This window comes from Bos grunniens, chromosome 1, assembly GCF_055505025.1.
Source record: "Bos grunniens cultivar Pamir isolate PY7600 chromosome 1, Bosgru_T2T1.0, whole genome shotgun sequence".
NCBI classification, from domain to species: domain Eukaryota; kingdom Metazoa; phylum Chordata; class Mammalia; order Artiodactyla; family Bovidae; genus Bos; species Bos grunniens.
Window position 1 is genome coordinate 12,009,196 of NC_141165.1, and position 18,600 is coordinate 12,027,795.

At 46.6% G+C, this 18,600-nt stretch overlaps 1 protein-coding gene across 29 annotated transcripts in view; it reads right to left on the reverse strand.

Moving 5' to 3' along the window:
* PCBP3 (poly(rC) binding protein 3) overlaps positions 1-18,600 on the reverse strand; it is a 232,935-nt gene that overhangs the window by 89,925 nt on the left and 124,410 nt on the right. For 11 of the 29 annotated variants that reach the window (XR_015135891.1, XM_086323460.1, XM_086323306.1 and 8 more), the window contains one exon: positions 4,008-4,089. The exons of the other annotated variants lie outside the window; for them this stretch is intronic. The gene's annotated coding sequence lies outside the window, so the exon portion shown is untranslated. The remainder of the gene's footprint in view (positions 1-4,007; positions 4,090-18,600) is intronic. 29 annotated transcript variants of the gene reach the window in all.

Here is an 18,600-nt window from a genome sequence, read left to right on the forward strand (position 1 = left end):
TGAAGGAGATCAGCCCTGGGATTTCTTTGGAAGGAATGATGCTAAAGCTGAAACTCCAGTACTTCGGCCACTTCATGAGAAGAGTTGACTCATTGGAAAAGACTCTGATGCTGGGAGGGATTGGGGGCAGGAGGAGAAGGGGACGACAGAGGGTGAGATGGCTGGATGGCATCACTGACTCGATGGACGTGAGTCTGAGTGAACTCCGGGAGTTGATGATGGACAGGGAGGCCTGGTGTGCTGCGATTCATGGGGTCGCAAAGAGTCAGACACAACTGAGCAACTGAACTGAACTGAACTGATGGAGACAAGATGGTGGAGTAGAAAGACGTGAGTTCACTTCTTAGGAGAACACCGAATCACAAGTAACTGCTGAACAACCATGGACAATAAACACTGGAAGCTACCAAGATTTTTCAACTATCACTTTAATTTGCAAACCAACAGGCATCAGTGATTATTCAGAGTAGCTGCATACTGCCCAGGATTCCTTCCCGCCATTGTCAGTGGGACCAAGTGCCACCCTCTCTATGGATGGCTGTCTCCCTCATTTTTGTCAGTCTTGGGGGTGAGGCCGGAAACCTCTGAGTCCTTGTCTGACAGCACCCTTCCTTTGCCCTTCAATCTGGATTACGGCAGTGTCTCAAATTCCAGGTTTGGAATCTTTTCTCCCCAAGTACTTTGAAGATATTGATCCAATTAACTCTAAAATACTCATGTGGTATAGAGAATTTTACGTCAATTGATAGCGAGAGCTTTGCTCCTTTTGCTGACCACTTTGGGGTTTCTCTTGGGTCCTATCCTAAACTTCCATCCCACTGCCTCCCAGCCCTTATGGTTTCTCCGCCCACCCCATCTCGCCCAACATTTCATCCCTGACATGCTCTGTACCCGTCAGGCGTCTTCCGAGACACGTTCGTCACCCTCTCTCAGTCTTCTCCACTCTCTCCTTTTCAGAATGCTCCTGACAACCATGCGAGCTTCTCAAACTCCCCATGGGCTCCCCCTCTTCTCTTACACTCTCCACCTCTCAGTCCTTGAAACCTGCTCTGGGTGCTTTAGGCCTGCATTCTGGAACCATCCTTGGTTCATTTGTCCAATCACTAATTCCTTCTTCATTTCTGTCTGTTCTGCAATTTAAACCATCAAGATTTTTTCATTTTCATAACTTTTCTTTCCAAAATCTTTGCCTGTCTCTTTTGAAGGAGCTGCTTCTTTTATGAATGCTCTTCTCCTCATGCCATTAGGTCTTCCCTGGAACATGCTCTTTCATTGCACTTGGTACTTCTCTCCCCTGCTCTGTGGTTCTCAAGGGTGTGACAGTTCTCGGCTCTGCCCACAGTCTGCTTTTGAGAAACTTGACTCACCTGCATGGATACTGGTTCTGCAAGTGTCCGAATTAGAATACTTACCTGCAGTAGGCTCGCCACACATCTCCTGTGATGTTTTCATTCGCAAATGTTATTTGCTTCTGTCTCTTGGTAATTAACCTGAAGTCTGAGCTTCTGACTCGGTGGCCCCTGTTTCTGGGGCAGCATGGACTCTGTAGTCTTAAACTCTCTGTCTTTGGAGGATCCTGGCAGGGGGGACAGTAGGTGAGTGTTCTGACCATCCTGTTCCAATCTGTGAGAGATGGATTTGTGCTCTGATTTTTCTTTTTACCCTATTTAGGGGTTGTTTCCTAGCCGGTTGATAAAAGAAAAAAAGCCCAGAAACACCCTTCTTAAGTTCTGGTTGATAAGTTAATGTCAACGGCCAAAGCCTGGAGCCAATGTACTGCCTCCGTCTGCCTCTAGCCTGACCTGGGGAAGGCCTCACAGAGGCACAGGTCAAGTGGGCCTGGGGACAACCTGCCTGAGGTCCCAGGGCAGAGCAGGGAGGAGAGTGGGACTCACACGCAACAGGCTGAACAGAGAGGGGCCCTGCCCCAAGGTGACCGCCCAGCCCAAGGGCAGGCTCTGGAGCAGACAGCCAGCCAGAAACGGCCACAGCCTCACTTCAGCAGCAGAAGCTAACCACGCAGCCACTCTGTATTTATGTAAGTCTTACCCTGCAATTTCCCCGTTGTCTGTAATTACCCCATGTCACCACATAACACTTGCCCTAGTTAAATGGTTGGCAGTTACCATAGAAACCAAGTACTGTTCTCTAACTGGAAAAGGCGGTTGTATTTTTTAAATATTTCTAAGTTATATTCTACTTTGATGGAGATCAATTTACAACTGCCACCAACTTGAAGAGAAAGTCAACCACGGTCACCGCCCACCTTTGCTGTCCCAGCCCTCCCTTCAGGAAGGCCCCTTCCTGGCCCATCTGTGGAGCAGCCACATGGGCTCTGCGCCTGCGCTGGGCTCCTTCTGTCCTCACTTGCTTCCTCCTCCTGCCTGGCGAGAGCCACAGCCCAGAGCCCCACAGTGCCACGCCTCTCCCCAGGTTGCCGCTTCTTCTCACACCACAGATGGCACGGAGCCTAGGGCCCCAACCCTGCCCTCCCCTGGCCCAGAAAGGCCCCCAGAACGTCCCTGCACCATGGCCAGAGGCCGGAAGAAGTTCAACCGTAAGCTGGCCCACACGAGGGCGTCCCGTCCTGTGTGTCACCAGTGGGCGACCATTGGCAGTTCATGAGGACCACCCGCATCTCACAGGATTTCCTCATCTTCTCAGCTCCTGGTACCCCCTCAGCTTCCTGGGACAGACCTGCTGTGCAGTACGTCCATGGCTGCTTCATGACTGCATGGCCCCTCAGCCCACCTGCCGCCCTCACAGAACCAGTCCTGTTTTCGCTCATCGACAACACTCCCCTGGGCTCCCCCTCACTCCCCCTCTCCCCGCTGTTCATCAAAGCCCCTGTTCTCCTGCCCGGCTCTTCCCCTCTCTTCTCCTCCATGTGCACCCGCTTTCCACCTTGTCTGTCCAGACCACCTGGGTGAAGCCCAGTTCTCCTTCCCCACCCTCAGGAAGGCTGGAGTCTGCTCGGCTCTAAAAGGTTTACGTGGGACCCCACCCCTAGTGGAAGCTGCTATCTGGCCCCAGTGTCCCACCCTCCCACCGCTGTGGCTACACGGGCCTCCAGCTGCTCTCCAGCCTCCTCGCCTACAACCTTCACATTGGCTGTTCCCTCTGCCTCCCCATCCATGACTTGCCCCCTCACCCTTACTTAGTCACCTCAGTGAGGCAACCCTGACACTCCTGTGGGTCCCTGGCGGCCCCTGCTGGGGAGCACACACACTTGTTGTCCCTCGCCCTCCCCTTCCCTACCCACGGAGCGAGTCACCTCCGGACTGCTTAGGCTGCATCTACCTCTGATGCTGTTTCTGGGGACAGAGCCCATCAGTGTGTCTGCTGATGGATGCAACCCCTCCCAGAGCCAGACCGGGTGCAGACAGCAGACCTGAGCTGTCTGCCCAGTGACTCTGCAGGCTCCGGGACAGCAGCCCTACCCTCCCAGCCTCATTTAAAATTGTTCCTGAAATCAGTTCTGATTCTGAAGCATCTCATCTCCTTCACTCTGCTCCTAGGCCAATGACAGAGTGGCCATTCTGTGTGGCTCAGGAGGGGCAGCAGCACGCAGCCCGACCGCATCGCTGCAGGAACCAACGTTCCTTCTCAGTTCTCTACAAACCACCCTGTTGAAGGAAATGAACACATAAAAAGCACATCTGAGAGGCTGTGAGCACCAGCAGGTGGGAGCCCACCCCAACAGGGGCCTCTCCACATGCCCGGTGGCCAAGCCAGGTTACTGGGAGTCACAGAACAACTGAGAGTTAAGAACTTGGAGAGAAGTGGTCAAGCAAAGGGTCAACCAGAAGTGAGGACCAGGCCCGGCGTTGGGATGGCAGGGGAAGGTCAGATCCGGGCTGAGGTGGGTCAACCGACAGGCACTGAGGTTGGGCGCAGGCAGGGCACAGGTGGCAGAGCAGGCCGGGGGGAGGCGGGGGTCACAGGCGTCACTGGCTGGAACAGGGGGGCCGGGCGAGCAGGTCACCAGCGGGGGTAGATGAGAGTACCTGCGAGTGGCTCCTCCTCCCGGCCTGGGGACGCCTGTCCTGCCAGCCTGCCTGCTTCCCCGTGGGCAAGGACACTGTCCATCTACCAAAAAGCAAGGGAAAAATGTCACGTCACTCGATGAGCTCAGCATGCCCGAGATCCCGCTCAGCCCCGCTTGTTCCTGGTCATCCTCACGTGTGGAGACTCATAACACCTTTATACGTGAAAGTTGTTTTGCATCCATTAGCAATTGTTATAACAGAAATACATTTAAAAGCTGGCAACACACTTGAAGACTCAGAGGTGTCCGGGTGCTCTGGGCCCAGCCAAGCGCAGCATTCCCTTAATGGAGTAAAGTGTGGAGGAGGGGGCCCTGCCCTGGACGGGGTTACCCTCCCAAGGCTCCTCAGTGGATGCCAGCAACAGATGCCAAAATGCTCTGAAACTGCAAGGTCCAGTCATTATTCTAATCCTACCTAATGAAGAATGTTCCAGAAATATAGGCTGGGTTATGAAAATGCAAAAAGTCTTTACAAGGAAGAGACACTACCAATTCCTAAACACTTGTTACTTCCCAGCGCTCTCCTGCCTGTTCTCTCACACACTCTGGCGGGGTGAGGAAGCAGTCATCATCACCACTTCACAGAGGAGCCTTGGGCTCAGAGGAGAGCAGTCGTCAGGGTTGCAGGGCTGGCGATGCCCACCGCAAGATTCTCAGTGACCTGGCCGGAGACCCTCCAAGGGCGCTGGCCGCTCCGGGATGTGTGCACTCTCCTGGCAGGGGCGGGGATGCTCCCTCAGGGGCACGGGCAAGGGTAGGGCTCCTGGCTTTCACAGCACTTCAAGTGACTGTGTTCTGTGCCCCGTCTCCATAGGGACAACAGTGATGCCAGAATACCCTCCACTTGCCGCATTCCCCAGTGATGGCTGACTTACTTCACGGTTCAGGTTTCAATTACTAAATAATACTAACACATCATGGATTTGACATGACCTTGGCAATGCATATAGATTCCTTTCTTAATGTAACTATTAAAACTTTTCATGGTCTTGGGCAGTTTTCATAACTCTTTAAAACTATAGATACTTAAATATAAAGAGTAAACATTTAAACAATGAAAAACAAGACTCTGGTAGCATTTCTGAGCTCAGTCACTGTTAACACCACCCGGCGGATCCATGCATCACGTTCCACGCACACGGAAGGAACACGCGTGTCCATTATGCACCTGGCATGCGACTCTTTACCATCAATGCATCTTAGGACTTTCTGACTCAACACAATCAGAGGTACCTTGGCATGAGATGTGAAATACTGTACACTTTTAATTTCAGAGAAATTAACCAAAATCATCTCCATATGGGTCTCTGCAAATTACATCCCCATCAAATTCCTGAGTGCTGTTTCTCTAGCCACTGCCGATGCAATTCACTCTCAAACACTCAACTTTGACAAACTGAAGGACGAAAACTGTTACCACAGTTTAATTGTTGACACTTGAAAGCTGTAAACATCTTGAATGAGGCTGAGCTCTTCCTCATGTTTACCAAGTATCTGTACTCTGTGTGGGGCCTCATCCACTAAGCAGGACAGGCGATGACTCACAAGGATGAGTCAGGAGTGACCACAGTTACAACCCCCCACTGCCCAGTGTGAGTCCTCATCGAGCTATTTTTGGCTCTTTTGCTAGTAACTCTGGATGATGCTCTTAAATCCCTGTGCACTGATTAGTTGGCCCGAAGAGCATGAAACGCATGACTGGCGCCCCTGTCCCCTCTGTACACCCTGCCCTCACCTCCCTCCCGTCACTGCTATGGACACTGCTGCTGTGACCTAATGAACAAGGTCTGCAATACCAGATCCCCGACCTCGACAGCCCCCTATTCCTGCAACTCTGCTCCTGGGCCCCCACCAGCCTGTCTGTGGCCCTTCTTCCTGACTCCACTGAGCTGTCTGGAGTCTGGCTCCATTTTCAAGAAGCCCTGCCAGTGAGGGTGGATACGCATCACTTCTCCCCAGGACCTCACATGTCTGAAAATGTATTATTGAGAAAATTCTTTCTTCCCTAAAGATTTTGTATACTTTCTCCAGTGAAAATTGCCGTGGAAACATCCAGGGCCAGCCTGATTGCTCTCCCTTATAATTGATATAAACATAAATAGCAAAATGGGTAGGAACTGAGAAAGGTACTTCATAAAGGAAGAGGAGAGGTCTAAATGGCCAATAAGCACATGAAAATGTGCTCAGTCTCATAGTGGTCAAAGGTGGGCAAACTAAAACCAGAAATAGATGCAAATACATGGACCTCCCTGGTGGCTCAGCTGGTAAAGAATCCACCTGCAATGTGGGAGACCTGGGTTCAATCCCTGGGTTGGGAAGATTCCCCGAGAGAAGAGAAAGGCTACCCAATCCAGTATTCTTGGGCTTCTCTGATGGCTCAGTTGGTAAAGAATCCTCTTGCAATGCAGGAGGCCTGGGTCTGATCCTGGGTTGGGAAAATTCCCCTGGAGAAGGGAAAGGCAACGCACTCCAGTATTCTGGCCTGGAGAATTCCATGGACTGTATAGTCCCTGGGGCATGGGATGGCAAAGAGTCGGACACGACTGAATGTCTTTCACTTTCACTTCACACACCCACTACACTGCCTTAATGTAATAGTCTGGCAATACCCTGCCAGGTGCTGGAGAGGGCAAGGTGCCTGGGAACTCCTAAACACCAGTCACTTAGGCTACTATTTTCTTCTGAAAAATCCCTCTACTATACAGGAAAAAAACATGTATTCACTAATTAGAAAAATTATGATGCATTCAATCCCAACCAAAGATAACCAAACCATTTTTACAGGTAGAAAAGTATTTAAATTAACAGTGAAAACAGTGAAAACAATATAAAAGTAATAAGCAGATGAGAAGTAAATAAGCAGAGTGTGCACTTGCACGGATGGGATGTAAGCAAGGCCGATGGTCTGAGCTGGGGAGCCGGGGCTTCCCGGGGAACCCTGTTGCAGGACAGTCCCTGGGGAGGCACTTTGGGAGGCACATCCTCATTTCTGCACTATTTCCTTCACCGACTTACAAACCTTTCTGAGGTTCACAGTTGTTTTGCACTCTGAGTGCATTTACAAGTAGAGTTCCAGCACAGCCAAGCACAATAGGATCTAAGGATGGGTCCCAGCCTGGGGAAAACCCAGACACACAGAACCAGACCCAGAACCATGAGTTGGGGAGGTCTGTCTACATCCTCTCACAGAATGGACACACACAGGCTGCTGCTACTCATCTAGACACATGCACGAGGACATTCCTGCCATGTCTTCTGCTGTTGTTCAGTCGGTCAGTCGTGTCTGACTCTACAACCCCATGGACTGCAGCATGCCTGGCTTCCTTGTCCTTCACCATCTCCTGGAGCTTGCTCAAACTTATGTCCATCAAGTCGGTGATGCCATCCAACCATCTCGTCCTCTGTCGCCACCTTCTCCTCCTGCCCTCAATGTTTCTCAGCATCAAGGTATTTCCCAATGAGTTGCCTTTTTGCATCAGGTAGCCAAAGTATTGGAGTGTCAGTTCCAGCACCACTCCTTCCAATGAATATTCAGGGTTGATTGCCTTTAGGATTGACTGGTTTGATCTCCTTGCTGTAAAGGGACTCTTAAGACTCTTCAGATCTACAATTCCAAAGTATCCATTTTCCAGCACACAGCCTTCTTTATGGTCCAACTCTCACATCCATATGGAACTACTGGAAAAATCAGAGCTTTGACTATATAGACCTTTGTCGGTAAAGTGATATCTCTGCTTTTCAATATGCTGTCTAGGTTTCGCACAGCTTTTCTTCCAAGGAGCAAGCATCTTTTAATTTTGTGGCTGCAGTCACTGTCCGCAGTGATTCTGGAGCCCAAGAAAATAAAACCTGTCACTGTTTTCACTTTTTCCCCTTCTACTTGTCATGAAATGATGGGACCAGATGCCATGATCTTAGTTTTTTGAATGCTGAGTTTTAAGCCAGCTTTTTTCACTCTCCTCTTTTACTTTCATCAAGAGGCTCTTTAGTTCTTTGCTTTCTGCCACTAGAGTGGTATTATCTGCACATCTGAAGTTTTGATGATATTTCCCCCCAGCAATCTTGATTCCAGCTTATGCTTCATCCAGCCCGGCATTTTGCGTGATATACTCTGCATGTAAGTTAAATAAGCGAGGTGGCAATATACAGCCTTGACGTACTCCTCTCCCAGTTTTGAACCAGTCCATTGTTCCATGTCTGGTTCTAACTGCTGCTTCTTGATCTGCATACAGGTTTCTCAGGAGACAGATAAGGTGGTCTTGTAGTCTCATCTATTTAAGAATTTTCCAGTTTGTTGTAATCCACAAAATCAAAGGCTTTAATATGAAGTAGAAGTAGATTTTAAATGAAACAGAAGATTATTTTTTGGAATTCCCTTGTTTTTTCTCTATGATCCAACAGATGTTGGCAATTTGATCTCTGGGTCCTCTGCCTTTTCTAAAGCCAGCTTGTACATCTGGTAGTTCTCAGTTCACATACTGTTGGAGCCTAGCTTGAAGGATTTTTCTGGTGGAAATGGTTACATCAAGGAATTGGTGAATGTCGGTTTTTTGGAGCCATAGTGCTATAATACCACTCCTAATAGTTTGTTTACTTAATTTGGGGGGTAAAAAAGTCATTGTAGAAAGGGGGGAAAGGTTGCTGCTCTCTAAAATCTAGTGTAGTTTTGAGAAGCAGTGGGAAGAGGTGATTGCTTGAAACGTCATAGTGTGGTAGGATCTCCATTTTGCTGCTACGAGTACAGACTTTGAGGCCTCAGCCAGCAGAGCAGAATGAGTGTATAAGCCAGGATGTGGCGATTTCGCTCAGGACACACACCCAGAGTGTTGTGTGCATGCACCAGCCACAAGACACGCCAGATACAGCTCTGAGAGCGATGTGTGTGTGTGTGTGTTTGTCGCTCAGTCATGTCTGACTCTTTGCGACCCAATGGACTGTAGGCCACCAGGCTCCTCTGTCCATGGGATTCTCCAGGCAAGAAATCTGGAGTGGGTTGCCATACCCTTCTCCAGGGGATCTTCCCAACCCAGGGACTGAACCTGGGTCTCCTGCATGCGAGCAGATTCTTTACCATCTGAGCCACCAGGGAAGCCCCCTGAGAGCAACGGGCCATCTTTAATTCTGGTTGCTCTGAAGGTTTTTTTGCTGTAGTTTTTAGGAGTCAAGCAATGATGCCCATACATGAAAAATTAGTTTTGTTTGCTTGTTTGCTTGCTTCTTTATTTATTCATTTCAGGGTCAGCTGTTTCAGAATCGAGCATATCTTCCAATGCTTTAGGAAACTCCAAGGCCTTTATATCTTCAAATATTTTTTTGAAATCTCCCCTCTTCCTGGGCTACTCATTACATACGTGAGATCTTTTGACTCCGTCCCACAGGTCTCTCACATTGTATTATTCTAGTCTCTTTTCTCTTGTGCTTCAACACTTCACTGAACCACTGCCCACTTCATGAAGCCCAAGTCCAGTGTTCTGTTACAGACATCCAGTGAAATTATTCATTTTGTATCCTTTATTTTTTTTAATTCATAGGATTTTCAAAGATTATGAAATCATAGATTAGGATTTCACTTGAAATTTTCTATTTTAATATATTCTTTTTTTTAATTAATAATCTTCATTGTTTTAAAGTTTTTGTCTGGTAGAGCAATTATATAAGTCCTCTGTGGTTTTAGTTCTCATCTCTTGTTTTTTGCTCACTGGTCCACTTTTAATGTTTCACTAAATACTAGACATTGTGGTTGAAAATAATTTGGGCTCTAGACAATGTTATCTTGCTCCATAAAAAGGGTCCTGCTTTCTTCTTGGCAAAAAAATCAGTCAGTCAGTCAGCTTTGAGATATAATGGACATATACTAAGATATGCATATATTGTGTACACACTAAAAAGTTTCATCGCATGTGTACATCCATAAAGTCATCACCAGTCAGGATAAGGAACGGGCACACTCTGGTGTTCTCTGTGGCCATCTGCAATTCCTTCCTCTCTGCTTTGCAACAACCACCATGTCCCAAGCAACCTCTGACTTGCTTGCTCTCTGACACTACAGAACTCACTTTCTTTAAAAGTTTATATAAATAAAAGCACACTAGAGAGATCTGATACCTTGCCTCCTGCATTGGTTGGCCTTGCAGTAAAGCTCTTTTCTCTAAAGCTCTTGCATTAAGTATTGACTTCTCTGAGCATCGGGCTTGAGCCCATGTTCCGTTAGTCTGGGCAGCCTTGTTGAGGTTTAGGACTTGTGACCACCTGCTTGATGCACTGTAGCCCCTGGTGGGCCCTCAACAGCAACCCTGAGTGCCCACCTATACTGAGTTTGTCTAGAGAGTTGGCTCTCAGGTTCCTGTTTGCTAGCCATGGCACTCTGGGCTCCTCTGGCTTCTGGGGCTCCTTTCACTTTTAAGGAAGGAAACAGCTCCTGGATCAGACATCTTTGGGCAGTAATTTAAAGTAAGTTGAACGCCGAAGAATTGATGCTTTTGAACTGTGTTGTTGGAGAAGACTCTTGAGAGTCCCTTGGACTGTAAGGAGATCCAACCATCAAGAATTTTTTATTTTTTAAAAAAAAATAAAATAAAATAAAAGCACACTAGATGCACACTTCCGGTCTGACCACTTTTACTCAGCGTAATTGAGATTCCCCAATGTCATTGTGTGACCATACACCACAATTTGTGTAGTCATTCATTTATGGATAGACACTGAGATGCTTCCAGTATTTCAGTTTATTAAAAAACAAATTTCTGCAAGTATTCTCGCTCAAGTTCAGTTCAGTTCAGTCGCTCAGTCATGTCCGACTCTTTGCGATCCCATGAACTGCAGAATGCCAGGCCTCCCTGTCCATCACCAACTCCTGGAGTTCACCCAAACCCATGTCCATTGAGTCGGTGATGCCATCCAACCATCTCATCCTCTGTCGTCCCCTTCTCCTCCTGCCCTCAGTCTTTCCCAGCATCAGGGTCTTTTCAAATGAGTCAGCTCTTCACATCAGGTGGCCAAAGTATTGGAGTTTCAACTTCAGCATTAGTCCTTCCAGTGAACACCCAGGACTGATCTCCTTTAGGATGGACTGGTTGGATCTCCTTGCAGTCCAAGGGACTCTCAAGAGTCTTCTCCAACACCACAGTTAAAAGGCATCAATTCTTCTGTGCTCAGCTTTCTTTATAGTCCAACTCTCACATCCATCCATGACTACTGGAAAACCCATAGCCTTGACTAGACAGACCTTTGTTGACAAAGTAATGTCTCTGCTTTTTAATATGCTGTCTAGCTTGGTCATAACTTTCCTTCCAAGGAGTAAATGTCTTTTAATTTCATGGCTGCAATCACCATCTGCAGTGATTTTGGAGCCCCCCAAAATAATTCTTGCTCAAAGCTTTGTATGAATATACGCTTTCATTATGACTGGGTAACACCTCATAGTGGAATGACTGGTGGGTGTATATTTAACTAGCTTTTTGGCTTAACTGCCAAAATGATTCGAAAACAAAGATACCATTTTACATTCTCACAAGCAGTATGGGATGGTCTCCATCTTTGCCAGTGCTTGGCAGATGGGTCACACCAAGTAGTATCTCACTGTGAATTTAATTTGCGTTTAGCTAATGACTAGTGATGTTTAACCTCTATTCATGTACCTACTTGCCATCCACACATTTTCTTTGGTGAAGTGGATGGTCAAATCTTTTGGTCATTTTTAATTATGTTGTTTGTTTCCTTAGTATTGCATTTTAAGTCAGTTATACATTCCAGATAAATTAGATTTGCAAATATTTTCTCTCAGTCTGTGGTCTGTCTTGTCATTTTCTTAATACTGTCTTTTGGAAAGTAGAAAATTTAAATTCTTTTAATTTAATGAGGTCCAATTTATAAACTTGTTTCTTTGATGGATAATGCTTTTAATGTATTAACTAAGTAAACTTTGCCTAATGCAAGGTCACAAAAAAAATCATGTTTTGTTCTTGGTGTATAAAATTATAGATTTCTGATCTGATTCAAATTAATTTTTATACATGATGGGAGATGTGGATGAAAGGTCTTTTTTTTTCCTTTTTTTTTTTTTTTGCATCTGAATGTGTAATTAATTATTCCAGCACCATTTTTTGACAAAACTAGCCCTTTCCATTAAACTGCCTTGGCACTGTTGTTGAAAACTGACTGCCCATCTATGTGCAAGTCTGTTTCTGACCCACTGGTCGATTTGTCTCTTAACACCAACATCACACTGTCTTGATTACAGTATTTTAAAAATAAATCATGGAACCAGGCAGTGTTAGTTGTCACATTTCTATCAAAAACCCCTTGTTTTTCTTTTTTGGAATTCTCTTCGGAGTCCACTAACCCACAGACCAGTTTGAGGAGACTTAGTATCTCAACAACACTGAGTCTTTGTGCAATCTACAGTTTTCCCTTGATCTGTCTTCAATAATTCCATTCAGCAGTGTTTTGCTATTAGATGTACTGTTTTTCCATTTCTAATTATTTGTTGATAGTATAGAGAAATACACTTGATTTTTTGTATCTCGTATACGGTAGCCTTGCTAAACCCAGTTATTCTTGCAGCCTCCTTTTGATGCTACAGGACATTCTACATAGACAAACATGTTGACTGAGAATAAAGACAGCTTTAAATCTTTCCTTCCAATTTCAATGTCTATTATTTCCTATTGAACTTGATAGAACCTCCTGGAAAATACGTAATAGAAGAGATGAGAACACGTGTCTTTGCCTTACTCTCAGCTGCAGGGGAATGACTCACTGTTTCACCACCTTGACAGCGTCAGCTGTGAACCTATCACTGATGCCATTCACTGGAAGCCTCCTTCTATTCCTAGTTTCCTGAAAGCTTTTACCTGGAGTGGATGTTGTGTATGTTAATCATTTAGTCATGTCCAACTCTTTGCAACTCCATGAACTGTGTGGCTCACCAGGCTCTTCTGTGCATGGGATTTCCCAGGCAAAAATACTGGAGTGGATTGCCATTCCCTTTTCCAGGGGATCTTCCTGATCCATGGATTGAACCCAGGTCTCTCCCATTGCAGGTAGATTTTTTACTATCTGAGCCACCAGGGAAACCCCTGGAGTGGGTGTTACATTGTATCAAATACTTTTACTGCATGTACTGAGATGATATAGTTTTTTTGGTTTGGGTCTGTTAATAGGGTGAATTATATTGATGAAATTAAAAGATGCTTGTTCCTTGGAAAAAAAGATATGACAAACCTAGACATCGTATTAAAAAGCACAGACATTGGTCTGTCTAGTCAAAGCTAAGATTTTTCCAGTGGTCATGTATGAATGTGAGAGTTGAACCATAAACAAGGCTGAGGGCCGAATAATTAATGCTTTTGAACTGTGGTGTTGGAGAAGACTCTTGAGGATCCCTTGGACTGCAGGAAGATCAAATCAGTCAATCCTAAAGGAAATCAATCCTGAATTATCATTGGAAGGACTGATGCTGAATCTGAAGCTCCAATACTTTGGCCACCTGATGCGAAGAGACAACTCATTGGAAAAGACCCTGATGCTGGGAAAGATGGAAGGCAGGAGGAAAAGGGGACAACAGAGAACAAGATGGTTGGATGGCATCACCGACTTAATGGATATGAGTTTGAGTAAACTCCAGGAGATGGCGAAGGACAGGGAGGTCTGGTTTGCTGCAGGCCATGGGGTCACAAAGAGTTGGACACGACGGAGTGACTGAACAACAACCAAACAACATATTGATTAATTTTAGAATGTAAATGATACTTTGAATTTCTGGGATAAAGTTCAATTAGTTATTCTATTTGACTGGCTAAAATTTTATTGAGTTTTCATGTATGTTCATGAGAGATACTCGTCCATAGTTTTCTCTTCTTCTACCTTTGCCTGGCTTTATTATTAGGGTAATATTGAACTCAGAATAATTTTGGAAGTATTCCCTCCTTTTCAATCTTATGGAAGAGTTTATATAGAACTGGCAATATTTCTTCTTTAAATATTTAATAATATTCCCTAGTAAAGTCATTTGGTCCTGGAGGTTTTTCCTGGGCCAGAGGAAGTGGTTTACAACAAAATTCACTTTTTAAATCTATTATGGAGAATCAGGATAATCAACCTGTACTTGAGTTAGCTTTGGTATTGATACTTTCTTTCAAAAAACAATATGCATTTCATCTAAAGTAATTTAATGTGTTGGCACAAGGCTGATCATAGTATATCCATTTTTCCTGTCTGGCTACAGGTTGATCAATTTCATTGATTTTTCTCAAAGAACTACCATTTGCTTTCACTGATATTCTCTATCATTGTTTCTAGCTTGTATTTCATTAATTCCTGTTTTGATTCCTATGATTTCCTTTATTCTGCTTACTTTAAAGTGATCTTTTCCTGGTTCCTTGAGGTAGAAGATGAAGACATTTCTTCTTTACTAATGAGGTGTTTCATACTCTAAGTTTCCTTCAAGTGCTATGTTAGCTACATGGCAAATACTGTGATGTGATGTGTTTTCATTTTCATTCATTTCAAAATAAGCACTTTTCATTTCTTTTTTGGTTCCTTCTTGCTCCATACATAATTTCAAGTATTTGAGGATTTTTCAGATACCTTTCTATAACTGATTTCTTGATTCCATCGTGGTCAGAGAACATAGCTGGTGTGATGTGAAATCATTTAAACTTATTTTATGTCTCAGATCGGTTCTATCACACTTCAAACATGAATTGCTCAAGATTAAACCCTCTTTCAAACGCAGCCCACCCCCAGTGCTCTACTCCTGGCACAACTGGCCTTGGACAAGAAGTAGAGGGAGGGGAGGCATTTGTAGGCTCTCGGGAGTTGTGTCTCTATGGTGGTGATGGCAGCGGACAACTACAGCCGCTGTGCTCCTGCTCTGTCTCAAGCTGCAACTCCGGGAAAGCCAAGGTAAAGAAGGGTGTTCACCACATTTTCAGGGGATGGGTGATGGGTGAACAGTGCAGCAATTCACTGAGAAAACTGTGCATCCCAAAGGTATGGGAGGGAAAATACGACCTCATCAGAAAAGTTAGACTTTCAGGGAAAATATGAAAAGTAGGTCATTTTGACTGGATAAGGCTGGTTGCTCCAACATCTAGGGTTTGCACCTTTCTGGACTTAGCTAATATTTGGGAAGTAATGCAAATCTTAAAAGGAAAACTGTTGCTTAACCTAAAGAGTCCAAGCCTGCTATGAAGCCAAGTGGAGGGAAGGGAGGGAGTTCTCCGCTGCTTGGTGAGCAGCCCACCAGACACATCAAACATACCGAACTCCCCCTGAACTACAGGGGGCTGCCAGTCCTGAACCAAATTGTCCTATTTCCCTCAAATATAACAACTAAACTCAGATATGCTTTACCAGAGGAAATGCATATAGCTGAATTTGCCATCTAAAATAGTTCAGGTGATGACATGACCTAAAAACTGAATGACCATCCTAAGAGTCATCTGGGCTCACCCCACACTTGACCACATCCCTCTGGCATCTCTGACTGTGGACCATGGACATGGCCCCCCAGTGCCTCAAACCTTCATGATTTATCTCTGAAATCCTTCCAGTGTCTCCTTACCCTGAGCCTGCTCTGGACCCTTGGGTTCCTACCATGGGTTCCAGTTACACTGTATTCAATCCCAGAGGCCTTAAGTGGGCTAGCCCCGCTGCCTCCCTGCTGCCCCTGCACAGCCCCAGGAACCTGGACAAGGACACTTCGTGGGACCTAATGCACTGGCTGCCCCCAGTTCTCCCTGCTCTGCTCCAGTCTGGCACGGGGGTGGAGCTGCACAACAGTGTTTGGCCTTGTGGTCACAGTCTTTAGTGACGTTGCCCGGCCCCCACCCAACTAATATTGTTTGGACAATATGCTGCTCTGAAAGGGCTTAAAACTGATGTTTACTCTTTAGAAAGGGCAATAGCATGTGAGATGGTTGGATGGCATCACCGACTCAATGGACAAGAATCTGAGCAAAGTTCTGGAGATGGTGAACAGGGGAGCCTGGTGTGCTGCAGTCCAAGGGGTCACAAAGAGTCAGATACAACTGAGCAACTGAACAACAACTCTTTAGCCACCCGCCACAGTACACGTCTGAGTTTACCGTCATCTCAGATTTCTCTGTGCCATCACCGAATACCCACCAAGCACTCCAAATGAAACTGTAGTGCATTCACTGAACACGCCACCTGTGGGGCCCTGTGTGGAGTCATTACTTAGCCCAGCATCCTGGCCTCAAAATATACCATCTGTTGATGCGGACGTGGGAAAGCTTAATGTCACAAAATCCAAAGACTGGTCCCAGAGGACAAGAGCTGCAGTGTCATGAGGAAGGTGTCGCTCCACGGACAGTGACGCAGACTCCAGGCTACACAGGAGCAGAGAACAAACCCTCTGAGTGGTGCCAGAGGGCAGTGAAGGCATCTTTATTCCCTGCCACCCCAGTTTCTAATTAGTCAAGCAAAGAAATCAAGACCACAGACACTCACACCACACGCATGGAGTTGACAGCACAGGTGGCTGGGAGGCCCCTCTGCAGTCCCTCCAGAGAAGCAGTGTGTGTGGAGGCTGGGGGTGGGGAGACCAGGGTCCCAGCCAAACCGGGTGCCAGGAGGAATCAGAGGCCACAGAGCCTCCTCTCAGCACCCTACAGGCTGCTGGCCCCCACAGCGATGTGAGGCCCAGCCCAAGTGAACTGTTGCCCAGCTCCAAGTCCACAGACCCGGGACAGGACTCAGGTGGCCGATGCGGGATACGTCCACCAGCTTGGGAGACAAGGCTGACTTCGGCTTCAGGGAGGAGAAACAGAAAAACACTGAAGCCATGAAAAAACTTATGCCACACAAAGGAAACACCAAAACACAGCAGGAGGTAGAAGAAGAACATATGTTCAGAAATATGTACAGAAAGAAACATAAGTGATTTTAGTCTGCAGCCTGCCATGTGCTTTCAGAGAAAGAAAACAAAAACTCATGAAATGGGAGATCAAAAAAATTATAAGATGGCATTCAAAAAGCAAGAGCAATTAGTATATCAAGAAACAAAGTTATAATAGAATTGCTTTAGACAAAATCAAGTCTAGTAAGCTGTAAAGAAATGTAGGGCTCTGGGCCATGATGAAGAACTTTCAGCAGGGGAGGACGGGGTGGGGGAAGCAGCGCCAGGCCACATGTTCCCTGGCCACCCGCATTTTCTAGCCCTTCCAAGAAGTTACCGAAATCACCCAAATGGTGAGTTCCCTCTCTGTAGATGCAAATGGAACAACTGTCTGGGTGGCGGTTATGGGGTCAGGTGCTCTGTGGAGGACTGACAACCAGCCCCACACATGGGGAACCTTGCTATCAGGGAGAGGGTACACACACAGACATACACAGGGAGCCCTCCTGTCGGGGAGGGGACACACACAGAGCCCCGCACCCCAGGCGTAGATTCGGGAGGACAGGGAGGCACTGGTCACAGACTGCAGGAGAGCAGCATGGGGAAGGCCCTGCCACCCTGGCACCTCGAAGGGCCTAGCGAAGTGGGAGGAGACGTGGGATCTGCCGGGCATCATCCCGAGCTCCAGGAAGAGCCCAGCCTGCTGCCTTCTGCTGCCTCAAACATCAGGGCTGCCACTGGCAGAACAGGGCATGTCTGCCTGTCCCCTCCACTGGGCAGTTTAGGCAGAACTGAACCAGCTGCTCAGGCTGAGGGCACATGAAATGGGCACATGAATCTGCTAAACAGATTTAAATCTCAGCAACTTACAAGGAAAAGTGGAGCTGATATATTTTACTAAATCAAGTTGAATTATCAGGAAACTATCACACAAGAATGTGATAATGATATACTGGAAAATCTGAATAAATCTCCCTTCAAATGTATCTGCTTTGCCACCCATCAGAAAGCACGATTATACCCCACAGCCTGATGCTAAACAACAAGAATTCTGCTAATGATTTTCACTGTGTAACTGAAATGCCCTCAGCAATTTACTGTAAGTAAAAGCAAAGTCGTTATTCTAAAGGAGAACATCTCCACCTGCAGGAGCAGTGGGGGTGGGAGCGACAGGGAGCCCCCTGAGCCAACGGCTCATCACAGCCTCTGGCGGGGACACAGTTGCTGACTTGAGATCCACCAAGCACTTTCCCTGTTCAGGTGTGTTGTCCTAATATTTTCAGCTGTTGTTTCTACCAACTTCTTCATTTCAGGAAAATATTTTTTTTTAAACAAAACATCTGATCACATCACTCCTTGCTTCACACCAACCAAAGGCTCCCCCGCCCCCACCTCCACAGCACCAAGCAGCCCAGAGTGGTCACCGCTGTATGGTAATCTGGCCCACGAGGGCCGCCGGCTCCCACAGCTCTGTCCACCTGGAGCAGGCGCTCCATCTCGCACCACCCTAAACAGCTGTACCTCCAACTGGGCACCTCCAGTGCCACCCACCATCCCAGCCCCCAGCAAAACCACCTGGCCACAGATTGAGCCCTAAAGACAGAGGAGTACTTAAGACAGTCCCTCCAAGCCAAACAGGCACAGGCCACACCCAGGAGGGGCGGCTCCCAGGCAGGGTGGTTCTGGATCA